Source organism: Macaca nemestrina, chromosome 8 (genome assembly GCF_043159975.1).
Source record: "Macaca nemestrina isolate mMacNem1 chromosome 8, mMacNem.hap1, whole genome shotgun sequence".
NCBI lineage: Eukaryota > Metazoa > Chordata > Mammalia > Primates > Cercopithecidae > Macaca > Macaca nemestrina.
This window is the reverse complement of record NC_092132.1, coordinates 121495149-121503910: the sequence shown is the minus strand read 5'-3', so window position 1 is coordinate 121503910 and position 8762 is coordinate 121495149. Positions and strand designations below refer to the sequence as shown.

At 37.8% G+C, this 8762-nt stretch overlaps 1 non-coding gene across 1 annotated transcript; it reads right to left on the bottom strand.

The window, feature by feature from the left end:
- Positions 1 to 7522: 7522 nt before the first annotated feature.
- LOC112425721 (U6 spliceosomal RNA) lies at positions 7523 to 7628 on the bottom strand. Its single transcript, XR_003016850.1, has one exon. It is a non-coding gene; the product is annotated as a U6 spliceosomal RNA (small nuclear RNA).
- Positions 7629 to 8762: the final 1134 nt, after the last annotated feature.

The window sequence follows — 8762 nt, the reverse complement described above, 5'->3', positions numbered from 1 at the left end:
GCCCCACCGGGTTTTGTTTGAGAATCATAACTTGTTGATTTCATTTAGCTCCTCACTAAGGAGGATAAGCCCAGAGGGCAGTTGGGGTTTTTGCTTGGCTGAGGGTGTGTCCATTCTGTGGCCAGAACTGATTGTTTAGAGCAAGGAAGAGAGTGAGCCCAGCTGCCTGGTGCCAGGCCCTTCTCTGTCCTTCCCCCAGGCAGCTCTCAATTTCTTCTCCAAATTAATGTGAACAAATGACCCAAGTATACACGTTGGAAGGGGTAGCAGTGTATTAGTCTGCTTGGGGTGTTAAATTATTAGCCTGCATGAAGAGCCTATATATCTTTGTCAGAAGCTGCTCAGGTTGGATGTATTTTAATGAAATCAGTCCTGAAATAATTCAAAAAAAGAAAGGAGAGATATAATGGCAGAAAGCTCAGAGCACAAGTGATTCAGGCACTAGCATTATGTCCTGATGATAGGATGGGACTTGTCTCCCTAAGCCACGAGAACTCCCACCAGGAGACTGTGTAATGGGCTTTGTTGGCTTGTTTTTGTCCTGTGGGAGAGAAGCTCGGCTGTGGTTGTACTGCCTTATGACACTGGGGTGTTTGCTGAAGTGGTGGAATCTTTTTCCTCCTTCAGGAAAGTCTAAGTTCTTCACATCAGGATTCTCAAAGAATTTTACATACTTGCAGCTGAACTAAACTATCATTAGGCCAGAAACATAGAAATGGAGTTTTGTGTTAGGAAGAGACTGCCATGCCTGCACTGAGGAACTTGACTCAGGTCAACAGAGATATGCTACATAGAAAGTTTATCAGTAGGCTGGGCACAGTGGCTCATGCTTGTAATCCCAGCACTTTGGGAGGCTGAGGTGGGTGGATTGCTCGAGGTCAAGAGTTTGAGACCAGCTTGGCCAACATGGGGAAACCCTGTCTCTACTAAAAATATAAAAATTAGCCAGGCGTGGTGGTGGGCACCTGTAATCCCAGCTACTCGGGAGGCTGAGGCAGGAGAATTGCTTGAGCCTGGGAGGCAGAGGTTACAATGAGCCAAAATCATGCAACTGCATTCCAGCCTGGGCAACAGAGTGAGACTCCATCTCAAAAACAAAACAAAACAAAAAAGTCTATCAGCAGATTTTTATGGAGGCACCATAAAGAATGTGTCATAATTACATTATCTTCCCAATATCCACACTATCCCAGTGGACCCACCCTGCTAGCAACTACTGTTTCTTCAAATTTATCTTGCTTTTTGCATAAACAACTGTTTTCTTAAAGTCCTGTTTCTGTTTAGGAAACTCTCATGAATCCAGTTGACTCTGAAATATGAACCCCAACGGTATATATTTCCAAGCTTCCAACAAATATATTGCTCTATATTCTCAACTAGCTTAACTTTGATCCCTAACCAAAACATGTTTGCTGGTCCCATCAACATATGCATTTATGAGATCACCAATAAGATAGTATGATTTCAGGGGGTCTAGGAAAGGTGGTAGTCTCCATATATTTCTCTCATTCACTTGGATGTAGCCTGCTATTTCATTATTAGCATTTCTTTCATTTGTTCCAGATTTTGATCTTGTGAAGGGTGCCCCCTCCTAAGAGATAAGAATTTCAAACTCACATTTCGGTGTGAAGGACTTTTCTGAAGGCAAATAAAATAGGTCAATATCACAGAACATGAGGGTACTTGAAGTAAAAGAAGAAGTTGTCACTACATACAGGATATTTCATGTGTGTGTATGTATGTATTTGTGTGTCATCAGAGATCCTAAATAAACAAACATGATTATCAGCTTACACAAAAATCCAAAGATGTTTCATTTCAGTAAATTGATTCACATTAACTAAGGATCCAGGAGACAGTCTATAATTCATGTTGCACTTCTATTTGAGTTTAGAGGGAGGAATATTTGGCTAGAGATCTGTGATCTGTTATCTGCATGGACCCAGAAATCAGACATCCAAATTTTCAAGAGCCACACTCCATTTTGAGTCTTCTGTCACATATTCACCCCAGTGCACTCATATCTGTAGATCTATATGTCCAGATTGTTGATCTAGACTATTTGAAAAATGCCAATCCTACTCTTAGGCCAACCCTTTAGGTTATCTATTCAGAAAGACATACCATTTTCAAAGGTTTGCCTAGTGGTTCTGGAGTCAGAGATAAACTTTCTCTATGAGAATATGGTTCAACAGACCCATCGTCTTTTCCTTTTTTGCATTATCTCCTAGAGAAGAATTCTAGGAATCTTGTACCATCCTAGTTTCTTAAAATCAAATTCCTCTTTCCTTGATCTTTATTTAGGGTCATGATCCAGAAAACCTTAAGAATCATTTCTATCCTCTGATCTCTTCTTAATTCCTTGTTAATTTCACTCTACCTGTAATTTACAGTGGGTATAACATTTCATATTCACAAATGTACATGTGCAAAAATGTAATTTTTGCAAAAGTAAACTTAATGTAGCTTAACAAGCTTACAATATCTGTTTCCACCAGATAGCCAAAAACTTAATCATATCCATTCAAAGTTATTCACTCACTTCCAATTAAGAACTTTTTATCTTTGTGTGCCTACTAAATTGATCCAGGAGTTTCTCTACTTTGCTATCCTTCTCCATGGAAGTTATATAAGTTCCCAGGTGGCTGAAATATTGTGACTTACTGTCCTGGGATAAGGTGAGGGCTATCTAGCCTTCCTGTTACATCATGTCCTCTTTGACTGTTGCTAAGATGCGGCTTGTAACACTTGATCTTGCACATCCATTTCTGGCCCTGCTACATCTGCTGTGGTTATCAGAGACTCAAGCTCAGATCCGAAAGTGACCCTTGACATCATGTTAGCCCAACAAGCAAAGCCAATTAGCCCCTTCTGTGCTCTTCGTTGAGGGCTGATGAATTCTTGCCGGCCTTTCCCAGGCTACACTGAGGTGCTCACGTTGATGCCCTGCCTCTGAAGTACCCACTTCAGCTTTGGCTGGACTTGGAGCACTTCTCAGAGGCCTGCAGCCTCCTAGGCTATCCTCTGATAGGCCAGGTCTTCTCTACTAGGACCTAGGGTTTCTGACAGCGTTTACATAATCCATCCTGAACAACAGATTCATTCTAAGGTACCAACCAGTTATTCCTGGCCCCTGATTCTTCCTTCCTACTCTCTGGATGCACCTTTGTCTCTTGGGGGAGGGAAGCTGCTCTGGGATCATTACTCAAGACACTATCCCTCTACAATTCATGCCATAAACATTCTGTGAGCCCTCCATCGTTGTCAGGATTTGGAGCTTAATAAAACATTTTTCTATAAGAAATTCCAGCTCACACTATAGGAGGACTTGCACTTAAGGCTCTTATTTCTGCTATTTTCAGCAATGTCTGATTTGATGTTGGAAATGTAGTAATAATTTCTTTCTTTCTGGCAGTTTCTGGTCACCCCTGGGGACAGTACCTATGGAAGATGGTTTTGGTTTGCTTAGGGACTTCCAGTAACCTGAAATTTCCCTCTTCTCCTTCATATATTATTTAAGGCTTGTTTCCATAAAAGTCATCACAAAATAAACCACTTTGTCATCTTTGTTGTTTTTTTTTCTCTCTCTCTCTCTCTTTTTTTTGTACAGGCATTGTTTGCTACATTTATTAATATGTCCAGGTTCCTTAATCTAAGAGTTGTGTCCCTGTGAAAGACAAAATGCACGTGGTAATTAAAGAGATTATTTTATTCAGGCAAACCATTCATTAATGAAGAGCAAGAACACCTGGGGTTTAGAAATGCAGGTAAACAAGAGGGCCATGAAGAAGGATAGGCAGGGAGACTTGGAGGTTTGGAGAAGAGGGTGGGGGGCATTCTTATTGTGGAATATGCCAGGCAGGGTGATTCTTTGTGGTTAGCCATTTCCCAGAACATCAGTAAAGGATTAAGGTTCAACATCGTCAGTTCCCCTTTTTGTTCAAGAAGAATATTATTCTTTGTTCTGTAATCCAATGATTACTCAGAAGGTTTAAAAAAAGAAAGCCAGCAAAAAAAATCCTTCACAAACTTTTACTAAAGCAGACAAGGTAAACACAAGCTCTTTTTTAAAATCTTGTAAATAAACCCATCAAACCTTAGCTAACTTTGACCATGGTAAATAAATTTCCCCTTTGTTCTTTTGGAGAACTTTGTACATCTATTCAGGTTTTGTCTCGCACAACAGTCAGTCATTTCACCTTAGGACAAAACCATTCTCACACTAGTACTTTTCAGCAGACAAGCTGAGCTCATGAATATACAACTCACAACTTTCTGCAGCCACACATTCCTTATAGTACAACTTTACAAAGTGGTAAAAATCAGCATGTTCATTAATAGGCCCAAGTAGATAGTCTGCAAGTAACAGAAAATAAGAGGCAAAATATAGATAAACTTAAGACTTTGCTTTGTTTCAGTACTCTGTCTTACTTGGAAATGATTTAGGTATTCAATAAATATCTATCAATTAACTAACTTTAGTGTAAATCTGAGGTTTTAAGTTGCCTAAAGATCTTGGAAATTATCTTCAAGCTGACATACTATAAAACATAATTACTATTGAAATAAAGTTTGTCATTATAATAATTTATTTGGTTAAACATAAATTTATACTTTCCATAATTTTAAACATTAATCTAAAACATTAGTAATACAAGCTTAATAAATCAGTAAACCTGTATACATTTACACAGACCATTCCCAAGTAGAAATAAAAATCTATGTATATATTACACTTAACCCTGCTCCATCAGAGAGGACATAGCTGTTTTTATTAAAACCAAAATTATTAAAGTAGTCTTGTTTCCCAAAGCTTTATCTAAACTATGTGAACTTGAATTCCTAAATCATATCCAAGTTAGTTTTTGTAAAAATAATTTTTAAATCAAGACATTGAAACTATTTGAGATTCAGTTTTCACTTATTTTTTATTTTTTTAACTGTTTTCCTTTTTGTGGAGAACGGGGTCATGCTATATTGCCCAGGCAGGTCTCCAACTCCTGGGCTCAAGCTATCCTCTCACCTCAGCCTCCCTAAGAGCTGGGATTACAGGCGTGAGGCACCGCGCCCAACTAGATTCAATTTTCTTAATTTCTGGAAATATTAGGAATATTCAATTTATATAAGTATTTACTTACCTCTGAAATAACAAGAATAGAGCACCATTAAGAGATTTTATAATCTAACGACTAATATCACCCTGTGGTAGAGAAATATTACACATTCACACAATGAGAGGTAAAGGCCTCTCTGAATTATAAATATATAAGCATGCAGGCATAGAGAGAGCTTACAGTTTCAATTCTGAAATTTTAGCCATGGGTCAAGTATAAATACATGATTACAAAACTCATTGGTTCATATCAAAGAGCTGTTCTTTTCACAGCAGGTATGAATCCTTAATTTGTTTGAGCTCAATATTGACAGGTAGGCAAACATAAGAGATTAACACACCAGGTTGTCCGTCAACTCTCACCCAAGAGAGACAAGACTTCTATAAAATCATTAATCTATTTACAGAGATCACCAAATGGTCAGACCACAAAACCAAAAGAAGCCACAATCCAGCTGGGCATGGTACCTCGCACCTGTAATCCCAGCATTTTGGGAGCCCAAGGTGGGCAGATTGCCTGAGGTCGGGAGTTCGAGACCAGTGTGGCCAACATGGTGAAACCTTGTCTCTACTAAAAATACAAAAATTAGCTGGGCGTGGTGACATGTGCCTGTGATCCCAGCTACTCAGGAGGCTGAGGCAGGAGAATCACTTGAACTTGAGTGGCGGAGGTTTCAGTGAGCCGAGATCTTGCCACTGTACTCCAGCCTGGGTGACAAAAGTGAAACTCCATCTCAAAAAAAAAAAAGAAAAAAGAAAAGAAAAGAAAAGAGAAGCCACAATTAGAAATCAAGTGAGTTCTCATAAGGAATCAAAGTCAAGTCCCTGCCACGCTGCCAATGGACATGGGTCCCCAGAGATCAGGATTTGGGAGTCCAACATGAAGAGTCAGAACCACCCCTGGTCCTCAGAGCACCCATCAGGAACGGAGCACAAAGGGCTCCAACAGGCCTCCTTGCCTGGGTGGAACAAAAGGAGATTTGAAAGCAAGATGTGATCCTATCCAAGTCATGTCACCAAAGCTGTGAAAGACAAATGCCCTATAAAGTTAAGGGTATGATTTTATTCAGGCAGAACAGTCATGAATGGGGAACATCTCAAAGAAGAGGGAGAAAGCCTAGAGTTTTGAAAAGGAAGTCATGAAAAAGGATGGACTGGAAGTCTTATGAGATTCACAAGAGAAGGCATTCTTACAATGTGTGAGGGCAATGTGGCCCTTTGTGATAAGCCATTTCCCTGAACACAGAAGCTGGGGAGATTTCTTAACTGTTAAACTCTGAGGCTCAGACAAATCTAAAAATTTTCACACACACCCCCACCTTGTAGTAGGTCTCAACTGGTACAGGGGTTAAGAGTTTACAGTAGGTAAGGAGGCAGAGCTGTATAACTTGGAAAAGTTACTAAAGTGGTTTTGATTATGCTGTCTTCCAAATCAAAATCACTCATCTATTTAATAAGTTCCTTCAGGTCAGCAATTATATAGTCATATCACTTTGTAACATTGCAGCAGTTATTTAATTTCTCTCAGCATCCCTCTCCTACTCAGCAAAATTAGGAGGTTGTAGACAGGTAAAAGAATGTTCATTGCATATTTATTTATAAAACCAAAAGACTGAAAACAACCTAAATGTATGTGCATGGGAGAATGAATAAATAAAATAATTTATATTCATACAATGGGCTACTATGGCAGTAAATAATTTGATGCACACACGTTATCACAAATAGATATTAAATACAACATGTTAAGGAAGTAGAGAATGATTCCAACAGTGCATCATGTATGGAACTTTAAATTCACAACACAGAAACAATACTATGTATAGTGAATGCATATATACCGAAACCATTTTTAAAAATGAATGGGATAGACTGGTCCAATCCCTAAAACTAGCCACATGCGGCTATTGAGTGGTTGGAATACAGCCAATCTGAATTGAGATGTGCTGTGAGAGGAAGTTATACACTAACAAAAGGTAAAAATAGCTCATTAACACTTTTTAAATATTGACTGCTGAAATATTTTGGATATATTGGGTTATATAAAATAATTACTAAAATTAATTCCATTTGTTTCTTTTTACTTTAAAAAATTTAATTAACTTTTTATATTTGTTTTAAAATACCTTATTGAAATAAGAATTAATATACCAGACAATTCTCCCATTTACATTGTACAATTTAATGTTGTTTTTATATGTTCACAAGGTTGTGTAATTATCACTACAATAAATTTAGGACATTTCAGCACCCCAAAAGAAACCTTGTTCCCATTACCAGTCAGGCAATCACCAGTCTACTTTCTGTCTCTCAGGATGTACTTATAGCTTGTCATCTTATATAAATCATACAACATGCGGTCTTCTGTGACTGGCCCATTTCACTTAGCATAATGTTTTTCTTTTTAAAAAAAATATGAAATGCTTCACAAATTTGTGTGTCATCTTTGCATAGGAGCCATGCTAATCTTCTCTGTATCATTCCAGTTTTGGTTAAGCTTTTGCTTTTAGAATAGTTCTAGGTTTACAGAAAAATTGCAGACAGTACAGGGAGTTCTCATATATCCATGTTCAGTTTCTCCTGCTATTAACATCTTACATTAGTATGGTGCATTTGTCACAATTCGTGAACCAATTATTTACATTATTACTTATATTCCTATTTTAATGTTTACATAATAATTGTACATATTGATGGGATACCTAGTAGCATTTTGATAATACATTGTATAGCAATCAGATCAAGGTAATTAGCATATCCATCCTCTCAAACGTTATTTCATTGTGCTTGGAATATTCAATATCTCCCTTTTAGCTATCAGAAACTATATATTATTATTAACTATAGTTATCATACAGTGGTATAGAATACTAGACCTTATTCCTCCCATCTAGCTGTAATTTTGTCGTTTAACAAATATCTTCCTATCCCTCCCTTTCTCCCTACTCTTCCCAGCCTCTAGTATCCTCTGTTCCACTTTTTACTTCTATCAGATCTACTTTTTTTTTTAGCTTCCACATATGAGTGAGAACATGCGGTGTTTAATTTTCTGTTCCTGTCTTATTTTAAATGTAGCTACTAGACATTTAAAATTACATATGTGCCTCCCATTATATTTCTGGTGGACAGTGCTGAACTAGAAGTTTATATCCCAAACATCCCAAATAGCACTTGCAGTGATATTTAAAGGGACTTTTAGTCACATTAGTAAGGTTGAATGCATTAAAGAAAAATAGACTAGGAGCAACTATGACAAAAATGTTAACAGTTGTTAATTCTGAACTATGATAGTAGAGATTATTGTTATAATATTTGTCATATATTTTTTATTTCTCAAAAAAGAAAAAAGTCCCAAAAAACTTGCATATCTCCCACTCTTATATTTGACCAGATGAAATGAGCAGTGCACTGGAATTTATTAAAAACTAGCAATGTAGGCCGGGCGTGGTGGCTCATGCCTGTAGTCCAGCACTCTGAAAGGCCAAGGTGGGTGGATCACTTGACCCCAGGAGTTTTTAATCAAAGTCACTGTCAGTACATTTGTGTTCCTATAAAGGAATACCTGAGGCTGGGAAATTTATAAAGAAAATAGTTTTGTTTATTTGGCTTACAGTTCTGCAGGCTGTACAAGAAGCATGATGTCAGCATC